The sequence below is a fragment of the Diadema antillarum genome, unplaced genomic scaffold, assembly GCF_040938485.1.
Source record: "Diadema antillarum isolate AM-2024a unplaced genomic scaffold, OU_Dant_1.0 seq00000122_RagTag, whole genome shotgun sequence".
Classification (NCBI taxonomy): domain Eukaryota; kingdom Metazoa; phylum Echinodermata; class Echinoidea; order Diadematoida; family Diadematidae; genus Diadema; species Diadema antillarum.
This window is the reverse complement of record NW_027271202.1, coordinates 733,146-754,075: the sequence shown is the minus strand read 5'-3', so window position 1 is coordinate 754,075 and position 20,930 is coordinate 733,146. Positions and strand designations below refer to the sequence as shown.

Below are 20,930 nucleotides of genomic sequence, written 5' to 3'. Positions count from 1 at the left end.
TTCACACACAGTGGGACACTGTGTTCTTTCCAGGACGGGTGTCTTACACATATATTAGAAAGAAAACAATTTGTCTTTACTTCATCCCATCTCGGCGTTCCAAAATTTTGCTCCGTAGTTTGCTTTGCCTTAAAGTTAAGCAGAGGACAAAGTCTATGACGTATAGGTGTCATGTGATTGAGATGACCAATCAAAGAATCCCATTCACTAGTCAAATAATATTTCATGCAGTCGTAAGATTTCTGCCCCACTTGGTGAAGATTATCAATTATCTGTGGCTTCTTGATTACAGTTTATCATGAGGGAGGAAACCGTATAAGTTTAAGTATCTATAACTACAACGTAACTAAAAGTGCGTGGTCTCAACAGATTCTGACTCATCTGGTTTGTGATTGTCACAAGAAATGGTGAATTTTTTATGATGCAGAATTCTATATGTAGAACAAAATAGCGTTAATTCATGAAAGTTTCAACCGCTGGCGTGTAACGCAGAGCAATGGGAAAAACAAAACGACAAACTACCTCTCGTCGAGACTATTTTCCCAGAAAGTGTTTATTGACAGATTTACTACACGTTTTTCCAAACCAACGTGTGCTGTGAAATTTGTGAAAATCCATGATGCCCTTGCCGCTAAGGTCTTATAATCACTGCCCATGCAGCACACATGACTCAACCTCCAGTAAGAAAGTACACTTTTGTTCACGCCATACACTGCACGTAGTTATCTTGTTAAGTCTTTCCAGGCTTGTGGGCTGCGAAGGAAATAGACAGTATAGGAGCTGCTAATATCTTCCCCCTTTATATGTTATGTGCATGTAAGCGTCTCGCTTTCTTGAAGCACGCGTGCTCTTCATCACAATACATATTAGATAACCATTTTTCGTGGCTCTTGAAATGACAGACATGTCCATACAGGCTCTTTATATGCTGATGATGGGGCATGGTCGGCGTCTTTCTAGTGTCGTGGGAGTCAACTCCAAGTTGAACAGAGACAAGGAAAGAGAAGGTGATAAAGAGAGAGAGAGAGGCGGGGGGAGAGAAGGGGAGAGAGAAATAAGGGGAATAGAGAGGGAGATACTATACATGTCAGAAGATAACACAATAATGCGTAAACAGTATTTCTCTCATTAAGGGTGTATATGGTGATTGCAGATGCGCAAAAGATCCCCCAAGGCAGAGAAACGGTGACACATTCACAGGGAAGGTGTTTTATTGACACATATGACAACGTACCAAATAATCTTTGAAGTATTCATGCACGGTTTCTCCTTTCTATTATGTGGCTGGCACATTAAGTGGTGACATGGACCTCCAGAATCTACGCGTTCGCAGAAGTCTCACGGCGAACGCACGAATTCATAATGAATAGGTTAAAGACATTGTATCTCAGACACGAAGCAGACGTTACATTAGCACTGGGGATGAAAAGGGAAGACAATGAGGAATTCCAACCCTCCAGATTTCTCCCCTCCTCCCCTCAGTCCCTCATCACAAAGTGGTCTATCCTCAACTGGGTTGAGCGATGTGCCAAAACAAGACAACGTGAAGACGAAAGAGGAGACCACCTGTGCTGGAGTGTGACGGACGGTTAATATCCGTACAGAAATCTTGGGCACGGACAAAGGTGTGAGAATATTGGAAGACTTGGTACAGAGAGGGGGGAAACTGGAGAAAGAGGGAGAAGCCGATATCAATTTAAGTGACTACGTGGTTCGTTCGAAGCAGGAAAGGTGGAGGGTTTCTATTGAACGTGACCATTTTTTCGCACGAAATAAAGTTCCAAGCTTGAAATTTGTTAACAATTTTTACATTATGATGTGAAAACAAACAAGACAGAAAAATCAAAAAGTTTTCTTTTTTCTGTTTCACTCTAAGTGATATGGAAGTAAACTGTGTGCATGTAAGCTCGAAGGTTATGAAATAGGATTTCTTTTTTTATCCTTCGGTGACTTATAACCTAGTTTGCACTCGGCAGACTGATTTCATTCAAGACGTCATACTCCCGAGCTGGCGGACGTTGTTAGACGTCAATTTTTGATTGAAGAGATACTCATTCGCTTGTACGTTGTGTGGCTGTTCGATAATGATCAACCTACGCTGTCGGCATATCTAAAGTATACTTTTCTCCTTGTGAAAACTCTACGATGATTCCATGGTATGTATCAAAGCCCCCGAAAGATAACTCTTTCGTCATCGTCTCTGTCATTGTCATCATTTTCATTATTGTCAGTCAGGATTTCCTTTTCCCGTCTTATCATGAGACAATTCACCTAATATCCACCGCACTCGCGCTGTCCGTGATTGTACCACATCCCCCGTCATGTTGACAGTATACAGTCCATCCAATCAACAAATGCACCAAACTGACACGCCAGCCATCGGAGGGTAACAGAGAGGTTTCATTTACTTAACGATTCAAAATCGTAAGCACGACGCCAGTGCGTTCACAAATGATGAGTAAAGATAGAAACTCCTCCCTTCCCTCGTGCTTTTCAGATGATGAAGATGTTAACGTGCCAAGTAGCAAGTGACACTGACTTCACTACAGGTGAGATCACAGCTGTCGACAGATCGATGAATATATCAGAGACAGAGAGATAAAAGATAAAAGCCTGTCCGAATGAATTATGCTTCTTATTGAGTTCTTCATCACTGGATTAGTTTATTATAAGAAAAATTATATATAAATGGGTGTTTCATTCAGAATACAAAACAAAACAAATAAAACAATGAAATGTATTAAACTGTCCTTATTCTTAAGTGTGGGATAAAGCGAAAGCGATTCTAAGCTTGATTTTTCTTCTTATTACAAATGTAAGTGATTTTGCCTAAATCGGATCATTCCACACTGATCCTCTTTGGCGTATCTTTGCACTTATCGGGGTTGGGGCAGTCACTGGCAAACAAAAAGAAAGAAAAAAAATAATAACCTGTTCCTTGAGGGAGACTATTTGGAGTAAAAGGCGGGCCACCTGTCCGCAAGTATTTCGTACTTGATGATTTCTTCGGAAATCGAAAATTAATTTAACATTTGATGTTTGCTCCTATTCCAACCGGGCAGCCAGAGGAGATTAGGCCATTTTTAGGCACTTTTATGGCAAGATGCAAGTACTTTTATCATGAAACAGATTTGGTCGTATTCAACCCTCGTGCACAAAATCGTGCAAATTTGTACTACATTTTGATACTGTCCTTGAACATGCCTATTCCTCGGCGACTAATTCACACGTCATTCAATATTGGTTTGCTACTACGGTGTATTTGAGAAATTTATTACATTGGGGTTTTAAGAATTATTAGGGCATGGAGTGTTAATCCTGATGATGTGTTGAAGTTGTGTGTGCGTGTGAGGAGAAAAGGGTAAATACATATAGAGTTTCATTATCATCACATGTGTACTAGTAAATGATTATTGTACGGAAAAAGAGGGGCACTTACTGAGCAAACATGTATGGTGAATACAGTTTGGGTGGAACATGACTGTGAAGTAAAGTGACATTTGGAGGCAAAATTACAGGTGTTAAAATTTCAGCAATTATGATGGAGGAATTTATGAAAGATATTATCCTTGGTACTGCGTATCGGTATTTCTAGGGAAGAAGGTATTATGCATTCGTATTTATGAGAAAACGTGAACACGTTTGATGACTGTAAGGTTTGAGATTAGGATGACGAATAAATGGTATGATTGTGAGTCTGATTGTTGGTGAAATATTTTAAATCCCTTCATGGAGTACGCTTCCCTCTAAAACAGAAATAGAATAGACCTTCGGTTTTCATTGCATGAAGTTGAAATCCCGGCTGTTCGTTTTATGCAATATACCTCAAAGTAGGTAGGGCCTAACTACTTTTGTTTCAAAATTCGCCGCTTGAAATATCGTTTTATTATATAGTTGTGATATAAGTGTTTCATGATTTGTTCTTAGACGAAAGCCTCTTTCATATCTTAATAAATAATTCCATCATAAATTTAACGAAAGTACTTGTCCCTCTGAAAGCAGGTAATGTAGTACAATAGCCTTGCCTACCTACGCGAGAAATGGATGAGCCTGCAGCTAGCTGACTGTGTATATCATCGAAGCACGCGACATGCCGCTGTCACACACGCCAAGGAAAAACGCGCGAAAACAATCAGTTTTGAGGAGCAGACCACCAACTGACAGCAGTCACACTTGAGGCACATGCTGGTCTTGATCGCTGGTTGTGAATCATTACTACCACCCTGAAAGAAGAAAGCTAGAATAAACTCCACGTCGCTAGACACCGAGGCATCTCAAAGGGCATCCTCCGCCAACCTTGCAGAAAGTGCTCTCCATCATCACTTCAGCTTCGTCTTACATAAGGTAGGTATTTCAACTTGAATTTATAGCCTGGAATGGAGGTATATAGCACACGCCTTCCTCCAGTCAGTGTTCGATGGACAGGCGATACTCTGGTATAACACGTTTAAACAAAGCCTTACATTTGAGATCGCGGTGCCATCTTTTATTTCAACAAAGTTATGAATTTTTTTTTTTCCAGAGATTTAAAATAGAGTTTGGTTTATTCTTTCATGTCTTGAAGTTGAAATGCCGTGATGGTCTTTAATTCACTCGTCACATACCTTGAGAACCAGATTATTCTAGCGTTTTGTTTGGAAATTTGCATCCCATTAGTAATAGTCCACGAAACAATGACAATTGTTCTATACAAAACACATATAAACTGAAAAAAATTATATTTCATTTGTTACTTTATTTGTCACTTCTGCTTGACTCCAGATATGTTTTTATCTTACTTAAGCCTCTTCAAATGAAAGCGAAATTGCTTTTCAATTCCATATGGATGCAAAGGTTTTGCTTTTTTAAAAGATCAAGGATACATTTAGATAAGTCTAATTTTTTTTTCACCAGATGATTGCATATAATTTACAGCTTCATCGAACGGGACAAGGGAACCTGAATTCGTCGTTCATACAGTAACTTCAGTTTATTGCCTAATTCATTCTTGGCGTCGCATAGTTTCGAAAGTGTAATTTTATTGGCATTAGTGATAATTGCGCAGCAGTGACAAAAAGTCTTGATATTAAGATGAAACCTTGGTCCAATAACACCTCATTGTGTGCGTGCACATTTCGTTTGCTTCTTTGACAACGGTATTGACAGTAGTTTTCAAATTTAATGCGTCATTCTGAACTTAGTGTCGTCGTTATCGTGATGGTGAGGAGGAATACATATCGATGATGATTACATGTATTATATGATCATAATGTTTATATATATATATATATATATATATATATTTATATATATGTGTGTGTGTGTGTATACATATATATATATATACATACATATATATATACATTTATTTATTTATTTATTTATATATGCTTGTGTTTGTTTGTGTGCGTGTTTTTTTTTTGTGCCTGTGTATGTGTGTGCCTGTACGTTTATGCGAATGCGGAGCAAAGATACAGAATTACAAGAAATTTAGAATCTCAGGGACACTTCGGCAGTGGTCATCTTGTCAAACTTGTTTGTTCCGGTCACTTATTGAATAACAATATTGCATACGTGTGGAGACAGCACCGCCGCCAAGATCTGATGTAATAAATTTCGATTTTCAAAGTAAATGTGGAATATCAAAATACCACTTCTTTCGGGCACTGAACGCGTGCCGGGTATATAGGTATCATGTTGAAACCTGCTTTGGAAATTTTGTTTCTTTGGACAGAGAAATACACCAGTGCCATTCAGTAGACTCTATATATGGCGATGAATCTTTTTTTTTCTTCTTTTTTTTTCAAAAGATAACGGGCAGAGATTATAGTGATGGTCGCCTCTCCCCTCATTCCTTAAATGTTTTTCTCTTTTTTGTTCTTTCCCTTCTCCCGCTTTCCCCTGTTCTTTCTATCTTTCATTTGTTTGCATATTCATCTTTATTATATATAGCTTGCTCACATTACACTCATCATTTCCAACAGTTGATATCTCTCGTGCAAAAATAGCTTCTAACATGCAGACAATTCATACATTTTTCCTCAGTTCTTAATGATCGCGTTGCACCTTAAGTCGCAAGTAGCAACGTGGATTTTTGTTCTTGAAAAGTTTTATTTCAAGCTAATTTGATTCTTCTGTCCTGGATTTAATTTGTGCAAGGGAAAATGAACAAGCAAACAGACAGATTACGCCTCACTTCACACCTGTTGCCATCCAAAATCATGTATGTCTACTGCAAAGTGTTTCTTTTTTTTTCTGATCATATGACCTGTATTTTGCTCTTTCGCGGAAGTCTGATACCCTAAATTGTCCTGATAACTCTAATACTTCAAGGCAAATATGCATCCTAGGTTTTGTCACGTATTTTTGTCCAATTTATTGGTGAGAGCGAGCTGCAGAAATACCATCAGATATGAAAAAGAAAAATGAACCGTGCAGAGTAAAGACAGAAAAAGTTACAAATTCTAGGGAGAATAATACAATTGCTCGAAGGGGATTGACGCTCACAATACTGAGCGGTCTGTAATCAATCATAGTATTTTTCTTTCTCAACTTATTTTGGAAGCACAGGTTGTCATCAAAAATAGTTCATGATGTCTGATTAAGAACGGAGACTTTCAACAAGTCTCGTAATAAAATCTTCTGAAACTAGTATAATGGTTATAGCGTGGTACGATTTCTTTACTTATCACGAGTGTGTTTTCCCCGGCCGGGAGTCCCTTTACCAGCACAGTATATCGGGGTGACGGATCAGTTACGGCAACGGGCGACATTCTTGCGGGGAAAATTTTACAGCATCAATGGTAACAATAGATTCTGTTTTATTTTTTCTTCTCCTTTCTTAACATCTGTATCCAGAACATGTTTCGGTAGCTGTTGTACGAGTGTCAAATCGCTTTGGGCTCCCACGCCTCATGTAAATAGAACGATTCACATTACGCTACAGCATTTGGGGCAAATTACGTCAGAAAAAAAAGAGGAAAAGGGATATTGAAGGAATGCGCGGAAGCACTCGCTCCGGAGTCGCGTTTGTTTATTCACAGCATAGATTGTATACATGAGCAGGTAGAAAGACGGTAATACTTCTCTGTATTTCACGTTGCAATAAATTGTTTCGTTACAGTCAGTATCTCAGATATTCCCTCCCCCTTATACACGGAAAAGGAACAGAGAAAAAAAAATAGATAGTGGTTCAGAGAGGACAATGATTTTAGCAAACTCCTATGATTTAGCAAATTCCAACGGCGCCGTGAAAAGCATCGACCACCGTACTTTCAACCTGATGTGATCTTATAGCCTTTCAGAGGTAAACATTCCGAAAGTTGTAAAATGCTTCTGTAGTATATCTACAAGCCTCGACACTAACTTTTTTTGGGGGGGTCTGGTTGCCCGTTTGGGCCCCTAAAATCTTCAAATCAAAATTGTAGTGGCCCGAAATGATATGTCGTGACCCGAAATAAAAGTAAAGGTAACAGTGTTTTGTTTTCGAATCAAAGTTACCCGATCGGGCCACCAAAAGACAAATTTGGTGGCCGAGACACCCATGTTTAGTGGCCCCGAGTCACTGGGCCACCGCTAATGTCGAGCCCTGGTGGGGCTTATATACATGTACACATACACACACACACACACACACACACACACACACACACACACACACACACACACACACACACACACACACACACACATATATATATATATATATATATATATATATATACGTATATTGATATATAACTTTCCTTCAGCCTCGAAACCATTATCTACAACAAGAAGAACTATACCACTTTAAGGACATAAAAAGAAATAAAGAAGTAAACTTTACAAAGTAATTGGACAAGGAGTTATCCGTGGTTAAACGTGTTTGGACCAAAAGCCTAATTACTGATAGACAATCTATACGAGGGCCCTCCCTTTCTCTCTTTCTCTATAGTCTTGTACGCAGACATTCCAACAAAGATAACTTATATACCCCATAAGTTGACCTTTTTATGGCAGAGTATTACTTCAGACTGATATCTCAATTGAATGAAAAAATGTATTCCTATCGCTGATCTTGGCGGATCTTTTTATTTTGCTCTCGTTTTTATTTTTGTTCTTTTGGCTTTGTTGCTAGTAGGTGCAATCCTGTCGCTTCCCATGCGAATACTTAAAATGAAGTCGCTTTCATCTGTTGACCGATGAAAATACCGCCTTGAGTACACCATCCATCAGGCGTTAGTATTGGGTTTGACAATCCTTGCGATATTTTCCTCGTATTTTTACCATGACAATTGACATGTTTTGGTAATCAGACTTTCAAAGCTATCTACGGCTAGGAAAAATTGTTTACAATGTGATACAGGATGTAACATACTGACAATAGCATCAGTGACAATGTACATCCACGCGAATTTCTTGATCGTCTATATACGTCACTCTTACAGACTAAACATTATAATATATACTTATAGTTTTGTATGCACAGCATTGTCGTAATAATAATGTAATATCATAATATTATCATGGGATAAAAAGATAATATCAATAGATACTGATAAATTTTACGACACCAAATCTTCTCTGACCTTGTCAAGGAATATCAAGAGAGAATGAGAGAGGGCCCTACTGAAAAGAACAGTGTCCCACAGTGTATTCACAGTGTGTTCACTGTGTGTTCAGATAGTGTGATAGTAATGCGTTGTTTCACGCTGAATTGATGACTCACATTGTGTTCACACTGTTAAAACTCTCGAATTTAACAATGTGAAGAGATTTCACATAAAGTGTTTCACACTATGTTTCTCACACTGTGAGACACTGTGTTCTTTCCAGGAAAGGGGGGGGGGGGGGGGGGAATCTTCGTGTCTGATTAGATGATTGCAAACATAGCTCCATTTCAATGCTAGTAAAGCAATTATACAATGATGTAAAAAAAGCCTAGAAACAAAAGACAGGGACAGCTTCTGGGCGATCATTTGTATGCAAATCGAATTGCTGAGTGGATATGCGTACCTTTACAGCATTTTCTTTATGATGTCTGTTGTTGAGAAAGCGATTTCTTGAATGTATCGCTCATTATCTTCCATAGTCAACTATCACATCCGTGATCTCTGCTTTAAACTCATCATGAGAAATCGGAGGTCGAACTTGTTTAAACTTCCAGTTACACATGGTAACTAGGTAAGGCAAATGGATTGTGGACTGTGCGTTTCTTTTATAAGTATAAAAGGGGATGAATCCAAACAGATAGAAAGAGAGAGAGAGAGGGGGGGGGGGGGGGGGGTAAGGGAAAGAGTGGAGTGGCCGATGGTTCTACCCAGATTCTGGGAATTAACCGTGACACTTTACTCCGTGCAAGTTATTTAGCCGATGTTTGACATCGAGACGTGGTTTGTTGTTTGTATCACCTTGTTAGAGCTGATTCTGTCGCGAGGCCTTCGCTATGTTCACTCGAATCCAAAATCGTTTTTAACACTATCGGTGTATAGACAAAACGATCTCTTTCGGAGGTCGCCAGAAATTAGTGTGGGCTAGGCTATGCTTTTTCCGAATAGTTTGAGATTTTCTCGCTACTACCGCGAAATTTATGTCCAATCGTTATCATGAGTGAAGATTCTAGAATTTTCATTAATGTGTTTCTTCCTGTCCGGTTCCACAATTGGGTTGAAATACGAGAAACATTAGGAACGATTGGCCAATCATAAGAAATCCATTAACCCTTTCTATGCCAGTGAGTCAAATGTGAACAAATTTCACGCACAAACCAAGGACAGGAAATAAACGTGATACCCAAAGAGTTAAGAAAAAACTGTGAAGAACATTAGATGTTTGGAAAGTCATCAAGATGATCCACAGTCTAATATCTCGGCGTTTTTCTGTGTTTCATAAAACAGCAATGGTATTTTACCATCGTTTTCGATCGAGCATATCTTAATAAAACATGACACCGTTTCCTTTTGCATTAAAGATAATCAAAGGTGGCTGGTATAAGTAATGGGATTATAAGAAATTCATCCCACGAAAACTGTACAGGACGCTTTAGATACCCCGGGGACAGTTTGCTAATTTACCTGACCAGCGGTGGAAGTGACGAGTATAATGGTGTTTCGTAGTTCAAGTACATGTACTGTTTTTTCACCGGCAAGGATAAGACTAATTAAGTTCATGAACGAGGCGTTATCATGGTGGCATTATATGAGCTTTGAAATACTTTTCGAAATAGTTTTTTTTTCAGGAATTGTCAACAGTTTATAATCAAAGGGCATAATGAATAATAAACACCCTACTTTTTTTCCCCTCAAGAACGTCGTCCTTTTATAAAACATAACGTATAGATACTCTTATGTAGTACCAAAGATGTCTACGAAATCTTTCAAGTAACACACCACTGTAAATGTATTTCTATAATAGTCAACAACATCAAAACGTTAAAAAGGGAGCATCCCTTAATCTAAAAAGTGCAGACAAAGGACATATTGAACAAGAAAAAAAACACAAATAGAATAAGGCTCGATTTAGTGAAGAAGAGATGACGCACGGGGTTTGAAGTATGATACCGCTCTTGTGATATGATCGAATCAGCAGGAGATGAATCAATCCGTTACTAGACACTTTTATGAATAATCCACAAATTTTGTTTCATCTAGGAAGAAGAGGGAGATGTAATTTCCTCGTCAAACGCGTCGATTTACCTCAAATCCGTGACGAAACCTTTCTCTTATTATCGGTTTCTTGTCTCCCGTCGCTTAGTTTTCTCGGGGTATTTTTTCATTCTTGAGGTATATATGGATATATGGGCATACATATATATATATATATATATATATATATATATATATATATATATATATATATGTATATATAATATATATATATATATATATATATATATATATATATATATATATATATATACATAATACATATATCATATGTACGCATATATCGTTTTCAGTGATCACTAGTAATTCAGTAATCTATATTTGTGTATTTTCAGGAATAGTATCCCTCTACAATTTTTTTTTCTCTTCCGATATGGTATCAAACTCTTCTTTTTATTCCTTCCAGGACAAGTCTGTGTTTCCACCGTGTAGCTCCCATGGATAACTAGTCATTTATTGCACATAAGACACCGATTCCCATACCACTTTATATATTCTTCCGGAGTCAAGTTGCGCTGATTACGAATGTTTATTATTATTTTAAATCTTTTACATAATGCTCGTCGACTGTCATTTTTGCGTGACACAAAATTGAGCTGAATTTTGAGATTTCTACTATAAAAACTTTAAAAAATGTCATTCCTTGACATTCCTATACAGACTATAGCATTGAAACATATTGGAGAGCCCTCTTAAACACAAGTCATGTCAGTCACTTGAAGTATTTTTCACCTATTCTTTAATTATCAGTTCTCCTCCCTGGAAGGATCACCCTTTTAGCCACAGATTCTCAAAGTGATCTATATACGTATATCATTACAACTCCTCGATGGCCGTTTGGATGATATTCTAGCCAACTGACGTACTGTCTCTGGCACATTGTCAATTAGACACCTCGTTCAAGTTTCCAACGTTATCTCCTCACACTCCTATAGATGTGTTTTGCGATCATTCTCTTCCATCTTTCACAATTCAAACGACGCAAAAGACAATGCATTTCACGTGTTTTTCATAAATGTATAAAGGTCATGAAGATGAAATACATAAATCATTCCTTTCTTCATGATTTACGGTATTTTTTTTTTTGTACAGAGCAGTTGAATAGTACTTGTGCAGAAGACGTAATATTATGTCACAGAGAAGTCTATTTTGAGTAACATACACTATGCGTATGTATGACCGAACGTTTACTGTGTTTTTTTCTTTGATCCGTCGGTTTTTTGTTTTGTTTTGTATGTTGCTCATCCTCTGTTGTAATTTGACGGGTGATCAAGCTGATGTAATTTAGTTTCTCTATCAATAGATAATTCACCCATCCAGGTGAAAAAGCAGACTGGAATGGTCATTAGATGAAATAGACTTTTTATTGTGACGTTGTACATCTACTCTCTTACTGTGTACTCTATTGTTCCTGAGAAACCTTTACCACATTTACGCGACCGACCAAGGTGGGCGCCCTTTACAGTAATTTGACGGTAAGCACTATTTGGGCACCCGTCCCGCTTCATCATGAATATTCATCAGGCAGTAAGATACTGTACTAGTAAATGGCAGAACGCTGGATACGTGCAAAACGTATGGCCGGGAAATGTAAAAATCTCGAAAAATTGCATCAACGGGGAATGTTAAAACGTCTCGCCGGGAGATGGAAAAATGTTCAGTTTTGCCGAGAAATGTAAAAACGCTGCCGGGAAATAAAAAAAATATGTATTTCAACGGCAGTACGGATACATGTAGATGATGAATATTCATGATGAAGCGGGACGGGTGCCCAGATAGTGCTTACCTAATTTGACATTGCCGCCAGCTCGTCCAGGTTATTAGTGCGGCAGCTGCCCTGCCGGGATCATCCCACAATGTCTTGACCGACATTCAAGGGGTCCATGTTGGCTGTTAAAGTGGACCCTAATCGCTCTGAGAGTAAAGAGACCGCGCTGTTTATCCAACTAAAGCAACATCAATACAAACACACGCACTCGAGCGCAAGTGGGAGGGGCAAGGGGGATTCTATTTCTTTGTATGAAAATTTCGGCAGATTTAGAGATCTCTATGTCTATATCCTGTATGTAGTGTCCTATTGTTAGACTTAGAATTAGAGTAATATAATAATCTGTATGGCCTATATCAACTTATTTTGTTGATAAACGCTGGAAACACCGTTTCTATACGCTAGAAGTAGCTGCGAGTGGATGAAGACATACTTCTATCCTCACCGAAAGTCTGTTGAGCCAATCCAAGGCATACCTTTCTCGCCACTCAATTTCCATCATATTCCTCACAGAGATTGAGTCAGAAGCTAGAAATGGATTAGGCACTTAGCCAGCCAGCCAACCAGGCAATCAACGCCTTCCTGCATATTCGTCAGTCTTAAGTGGCGCCAAATCAGTGGTTGTGGCAGCAACAGGATCGGGAGGGTGGTGCGATCGATTACCGGCCATAAGTGGCAGACAAGGGAGTTGCACTTTTTGGCTAACGATGCATGAAAAGTGCAATCTTAAAGTGAAATGTAGATTCATGTTTAAGTTTGCTTTCATTAACCTAGTGAAGTCAAAGAAAGAGGGCCACTGGCAGCTGGGTTTTTTTTTCCAGTGCGAAAACTTGTCTAAAATAAGAGAAGATGGTCGAAGGATCTTAAGCTTCCGTTATCGCATTTATTAAAACATCGGAGTTCAGTGAACATGCTTTAATGTTCGTTTTGGAAATTAAATAAACAGAAAAGTTTTGATAACCCATCAATCGGTCATGACACAAGAAGGGGCTGGTCTTTCTTCTTCTGTATCTACTGAAAAAAAAGCATTATCCTTTGTTTCTGGCATAAAAACAGCAGGAGACTTTCGAGGGAAAGTAATATTTTGCTGTAAAGAAAAAGACAAATGTTTGTCAACAAGTTTTTACTGTTTGTTATTGCACGTATTTATACCCAGCAAATGGCTTCTCCATTTTCTCCCTTCTATTTGTTCTCTTTGAAATTGAGATGCTTTAATTGCTGCGTTAAGAGCAGAGCACTGTGATTTTCTTCCCACTAGAATGCGTCAATTATTTTGGCAGTTCCACCGGCTTTGGGACAAACAAAAGTAGATAAGCGTGCGCTTCAGTTAAAAACGGACAGACACACCCACACACCCACACACGCACACACACACATACAATCAATTTGATTTTGTCAGTAAGTTTCGAGTGTCCGTCCTTCCTTAAAATGTAGCAAGGCCAACGATTTATACATCCGCTGAATATCTTCCGCGATTTACTTCAAAATTAGTCGGCGTGAGAAATCATAGCTGAGACAGGAAGTGCATTCGTTTCATTTCAGGAGTGATAAAACTATAAAACAAAACCCTACAAGCTGTCCAGATAACTACAAGCTGTCCAGATTTAAACGCAAGTTTTAAATGGATTGTGACAGTGATATCCCTTGGAAATCTAAGGGTGAATATAATGGAAAAAACAACAACAACACGATGCTTGTGATTATGTTGGTGATTGTGAAACCCATTTTGTTCTATAAGCCTTAGACCAAATTTTCATCATCAAATTATTTCGTGATGATATATAGAAATGTCACTGATATATCTCTATCTCTGAGTTGATTCTTTGCGATTTCATATTTGGAAAATAATCATAGGATACAGTTTCGTTGAAAACGTCCAGAACTCTGGGAATTTAGATTTTCAAGATGTTGAATTGACGTGCATTTTCTCCAGATATGGACACAATAAACAAGACCGTTATGATAATGATGACAGTTACATTCAATTCAGGTGTTGTTGGTTTTTTTTTTCAATTCAATTCAAATTAATTCGTTTATTTCCATTTCAAGTCACAAACACACACACACACACACACACACGCACACACACAAACAACATTAAACATCCAGTGTTACAACATAAAACATACAAATAATCACACATATAAACACAACAATAACAACAACAACAAGATTACAGGCATAAATTGTTACAGATTACAACAGGAAATAGGTTTGTTTGTTTGTTTGTTTGTTAAAATATATTTATTCAGGATAAAAAGTTCAGCAAAAGCTGTTTTACAACAATGTCCTGTATCAAAATACATATAAAAACAGCCTCAAATGCAGTTTCTAATGCAGTGGATTTCATGCATGTCATATGTAAATTGAATCGAATTATTCAAACTAAAATATCAATTGAGTGATTTTATAATAAAAGTAATCACTAAATTAGAAATTATCAAATAGGTAAAATGAAAAATGGTGTACACATAAAAAGCCAATAAGGCCTGTAAGCGCGCGTACACCGTTGTCAAGGTTATCTAAAAATGAAATCTAAACAGAGCAAATTATTTTATGAACTGGCATTTCTACTTTCTGACAGGGGATTTTGTTAGTTTTAAGGCAAATCAAATGCAATCGGTGACAATACAGATCTTAGCATTCATTGCTTACATCAAAGGAACTACAAAATGCAAATGCCTGTTGACTTGTATTGACTCATGATACCCTGATCATCACAGTATGTGGCCAAATAGATATCGAAATGCTTAGCATCTACTTCACAATGTTTTTTTTTTTATTTCTGCAGATTACTTGGATACTCCCACAAAAAAAAAAGCAACCTTCCAAACCAAGGTTCTGCCAGCGACATCATCTGCCAATCATTGCTAAAGTACTAATATGATTAACAGAAGACATTGGAATACACCTTTCCCTAGACCTAGCAGAATTCCCCTCTTTCAATGTTACTAATATGATTAACAAAAGACACTGTATTTCAATTCCTCCCTGATCATTCTCACGTTGTCATAGCACTAGAAAGCAGCTTAGCAGCGTAAAAAGAGGGATAGTAAACAAAGTCGCATGACGAAATGTAGGCGCATTTTGCTCATGAATTGAATAGACGCGCAATGAGAAATTGCTAACGTTATGCGAAGATTCCTCTTGATTAGAACGAGCTTTCATGTGAAATGGTGTATTGATTTAGAAATCAGATACTACTAGCGAACATCACCAAGGATAATTATGACAGGAAACATAGGATATGTGTCTCCCAAGAGACAAAAGAGATTTAACAGGCAGGATCAATAGTTTGATGCTAACTTAATCATTCCAGCTCAGTTCTGATGATGAACTATGAATTGCACTGCACTTCAGCAAATTCAGAAACTTTTAACTTTATCATGCGGTTATTATCATTTACCGTTTGAAGGTGTCATATATGTTAGCAATTGTTTTTACTTGCAAAATTAAAAAGTTTCTTTTTGTGCAATATTTCCGATCTGCTTTGTTGTTTTGTTTGCTTATAATATACCTGTCAGGTGCCTGTTAAATATACGGAAAAAAACACCTCATTGCAATCTGTGAGATCAATTTTGTAGTATGCATGACATAGCTGAGGTATTTATAAACATTTTTCCAATTCTAACGAAAACGGGATTCTTTTTCTGCGCAGGAAAAAAATAAAGTCATATATCACTTCTGATGGCGTGGCTGCAAGGTAATGGATGAATGTTTGTATCAGTCGCGGCTTTTAGGAACTGGTTCATATTTATGATTAAGAGTTCCATTTCAGATTATCTGCGACTCTTACTCAGTTCTGTGATCACCCGCTGCCCAGCTATTTATATTCAAGCCATTTCTCTTCCATCTAGATTAAAAAGTAGGCTAATTTCTAATGATTTTATCTGTAACCATGGCAACTGGATCGGTGGTGGCAAATATCTTTAATCATTATCTGGGGGCATTCATTTTCGCCATCAGGGTCCAACGATGATCGCACTCAAGATGAGAAAAGCGACACCACTGCGTAAGAAGCCTGGAGTATTCTTTTTTTTTTTTTGGTGTGTGTGTGTGTGTGTGTGTGTGTGTGTGTGTGTTAGTGATGGTGGACGAACTCAGCTGATGTTACAGCGAGGGAGTTCGCCAGCAGGTCTAATTAACCTATCAGTAACGCATGGTCTCTATCTGAAAAGTAGTAAAACAGACATTATTTGGTGTCTGAGTGGCGTCCGTCACCTACATGGAGGTTAATGCAGGAAACATAAAAAATCAAATCAAGTCAAATCAAATTAAATCAAATCAAATCAAATCAAATCAAAGCAAATCAAAATTCTCTCAACATTGCTCTTACTCAAATACGAACTGAGCAAGTGGAACAGGAAACAGTTCCGAAGGGGAAAACGGACTTGGTGAAATTATGTTCTTTTAGATGGGGAAAGTCGGTACTCGTAAAACCATGTCAGTTCAGTTGTTTGTTAATACATGAGTATTGCTGTACATGTCTTGATTTTACCGCATTCGTATATGTCCTAGATCTGAAACTAAACTGGATAGACTTTCAGTCATGTACGAAGGCAGCACAATTATATCATATTATCGCAATTTGTTGTAGATATCGAGTAATGAAAAGCAAAAGGAAAACAACAACGTTGCATTAACTTCAACAACGAATCTAACTTTATTTTCATACATTGTTATACAGAATGATTCACTCAAAAAGAATGTACTTATTGTGAATGAGCAGGATGTAGGATATTCATTTCTTTGTTATTTTTTTTTCTAATTCAAAACCAAGGGAAAGCCTGAATATATTTCCTCTAACTCTAACTTTACTTACGAGCATTATATGCCGCTTAAACTGAAGCTAAATGAAATGATATTCATAGAACTATTCTTTACGTCGGCTATACGTAGGCTACCTGACATATTTTTGTATGTGTCTTACTCCACCTGTGTGTACTCTTTTATTTGTAATGTAAATTCATATTAAAAATAGGTACAATTTCCGCCAAGGTTGGAAGGATTTTGAAACATTAGTATGTTGAAGCATATGGAAATACATAAGAGAATGAACTTCTTCACTTTTTCCACTCTCTATATTATTCATTTATTCATTCGGATTTATTCACTTATTGAGAATACAGTGAAATTACGATAACGCTTAATGACAAACTGAACACAAAATGAAGATTATAATGATTAATAAACATAAGCAATGGTTTCCAGTTTTTAATCCATGTTCAATATTCATACCTGACATTGCGTTCATGATAGGCTAAGATTGTGTTATCAAGACACTACTGAAATCACTCAGAGTTACGTACTTCTAAGCATTTCTCCAACGACCTTCTCTGACCTGTGTTCTGTATGCAGACAGTGATACTTCCTCATCAGCTCAATGTCTTAGTGATTTGTTTTGACGCTCAGTGAGAGGATTTCACTGATTAAGTGCCATAGCCTCCAGTCCAGATGTTTCCTTTAATAGAGAGTTAACACCAAGCATGTATAAATATAGAACTGAGCATTAGAATATTCCACCCCGCTTTTCATTTTGTATCCTGCTGAGTTAAAGGTATATCGAGGCTATTGACATAATATTTTTTTTGCCAATTACAACAAAATTTGTTAAAGGTTTACTCCCAATCGTAGCGACAGCGAGAGAATTAATTCTGATGATAATGATAAGAGAGCATTTACATGAAGCGCCTTTCATAATCTTGGAATTCATCACACATTGCAAAAAGTTGAAATGAAAACACAAAAACAATGAGAATGGTAAGGGCATTAAGTTGTCACTAAACCCATAGTGCTCGAGACAACTTAACGCCCCTCTCATTCTCAGCTGACGTAATGATCATTCATTGCCAGATGATATACGTACTGTAATAATACATTAGATTATACATGTTTTACCGATTCAATGATTTCTGTTGTACGAAAATAAAACTTGAAGCAACACAGTAACTAGGGTTACGACATTTTGAAACGTGTAGGCAGGCAATAAATGCAGTTGGCTCAAGGCAGGTTCATGACCATTAATTGGTCATACACAGTACCCATCAAGGCACAAGCATATTCGCACGCGAACACGTACAAGCACACTCATGTACACAGACATACAAATTTGTCCTTTTTTTCAGCTTTTCCTCCTGAAGTGTGTATTGCTGTTTGTTTATACAGTTTCTGTTATACTTCACTTACACATACCTGTAATATATTTGGAAAGTTTCTTGACCAACAACTGGATAAAGTAATAAAAAGGGGATGTCGTGTGATATGCAAATGTGCGGCTATTCTGTCGGGAAGCCGTGAAGTACAATTGCGGGCGTTCCTTACATTTTCATTACATCCCTTTTGCTTCCGAGAGCACCTCGAGTTGAAGTAACGAGCAACTGAGCTGTGTTTGCTATTGAATTATCGCATTAGCTTGCAAAAAGGGTACGTTTCTCCGAATCGTGACTAGACATAAGTTTGCGAACTCCCAAACCGCTGCATCTCAAGATTTGATCGATTGAACATTACGACATGGCGAGAGGACTTGCTTTGTGCATTTTCTCCGGAACGATCAGACAGACCGTTATAGAAGCTAAAACCCAGATCTACATATCTTTTCCCGCTTTCTCTCCATCATGAATATTTCTTTCGATTATTAGAAACATATATCTTACAAATGACATCCCAACCTCAACGACACGCATCACTAGAGCTCGCCAATTGCTACTACACGGTCAGACACATTCAACATACTCGAATTATTCATGGCATGCTCCTTGGGAAATCTCGAAAGCATTAAAAGACGTCGCTGTTGTTGTTTTTTAGGGATTTAATCTTATCTTATCAAGAAATAGGTCAGCCATTCTTATGATGAAACCAACGAAGATCATGAGGATTAAATTTGAAATCCTGTGACGGAAATAAAAGAAAGACCAGCAAAAATATGACAAACAGTGGAGAAAGGAGCAAGAGGAAATTTGTGTGGGATAACAGTGAAAGTAAGACACGGGAAACGACTGGTTGCTATGGTGATGATAATGCTTGATAATTGATACCACTGGTAAAAGAAGGATTAGTGGTAAAAAAGGCTGGAGGCTCTTTAGATGTGCAATTTCATTCCATGTTCAACTTTACTTGAATAAACATGGTAAATTTAGACGCACATAGTGCAGTAAAACTTAAATCAGACGAAATTTTTATGACAGCACTTTACGGAATGTGAAAGGGGATGGCTAGTTACTGATCAGTGGGGGTCGTTAACGATCGCCCCGACACTGTACAGGCATGCTAACCTGGAAACATTAAGCTGCACATAACTTGAATATGAGACCATTCTGAAGCAAATAATTTTCCCACAACAATAGATATATAATGTACTCTTAAATGAATCCCACAAGGATTGGAACAATCATTCCCCAGCATTCCCACTGATTCCCACTGATCAGTTACTAGCCATCCCCTCTAAAGATTAACATGATTTTACCAAATAAAGATATCGATCGCAGCACATATCCAAATTGGGAGATGGATTATGCCATCAACGCACCGGTCACTTGTCATCTTTTGCACAAAAATAGATTCATGCGTTTTGTAGGAAAATTAGTTGCTACAAGATATCTCTTTTTTCTGTCACTGTAAAAGTCATCGTTGCTTGCTCTCTGGAAATCTAATAAAGATTTTTGCGTCGACCAATCAGAGACACGCGAGCCATGACATCATCAATTGATTTGATATGCATTTCTAATGAATAAATTGTGTTATTCTACTGTAAGTAATACGTGAAGGGGTATTATGATTACTGTGCTGTTTTTTGCATAAGGTAGTTTTGGGAGAAGTGGTACAGGAAGAATATTTAACGCCAAAGGTGGTGGCAATCATGGAACAAAGATACTTGGGAAGAGTTGTAATTATGCTAATTCATATTGAATGTTTCACCCAAGGAAAATGATCGGGCTCTCAATTTGCACGAACGCAAACAATAAAAAAACCCCAGACAAACACACACGCACATAAACATACACTCACAAACACTCGGTATGTTTATCGCAAAGACACTCAGCCATGATACTTACGATAATAACAAATTTTGGGAAGATAAAATACTTCCATACTATTTTACAATTCCGGGCACTTAGGCAACAGGGGCAGTTACTCATCACACCATTATGTTACACGAGAAACAGGGAATGTAATTGGAATATGCTCCTTCAACCCTGATTTCCACACACTCACCCACACTATCACACACACACAGAGTGTATTTCTTGGAGTGGATATTTGCACACAGGACACGGACTGTCGGAAACCCCTCTTAATCTTGTCGCCATACTCAGCCATGTAACACGAGAACGGTCACGTATCAACTTAATACTAAGTGAGATAAAGAAAGAATCAAAATAGCACTGTGAAAGGGTGCTTTCTTTTTATGGTAGTAGCTCTCCCTTCCTTTGTTCCCTTTATTTTTTTCAAAATACCCCGGTGTTCGCCATTATACGTCATCCTTGTTATATTGTATGCGGCGATGGGAAATTATAAAAGAAAATATGGTCGATTGACGG

The 20,930-nt window shown here is 37.8% G+C and overlaps 1 protein-coding gene across 1 annotated transcript in view; it reads left to right on the top strand.

The window, feature by feature from the left end:
- The first annotated feature begins 4,115 nt into the window (after window positions 1–4,115).
- The window catches only part of LOC139727208 (uncharacterized), a 52,427-nt gene continuing 35,612 nt past the window's right edge, over window positions 4,116–20,930 (top strand). Inside the window, exon 1 of the mRNA XM_071638165.1 lies at window positions 4,116–4,344. The gene's annotated coding sequence lies outside the window, so the exon portion shown is untranslated. The remainder of the gene's footprint in view (window positions 4,345–20,930) is intronic.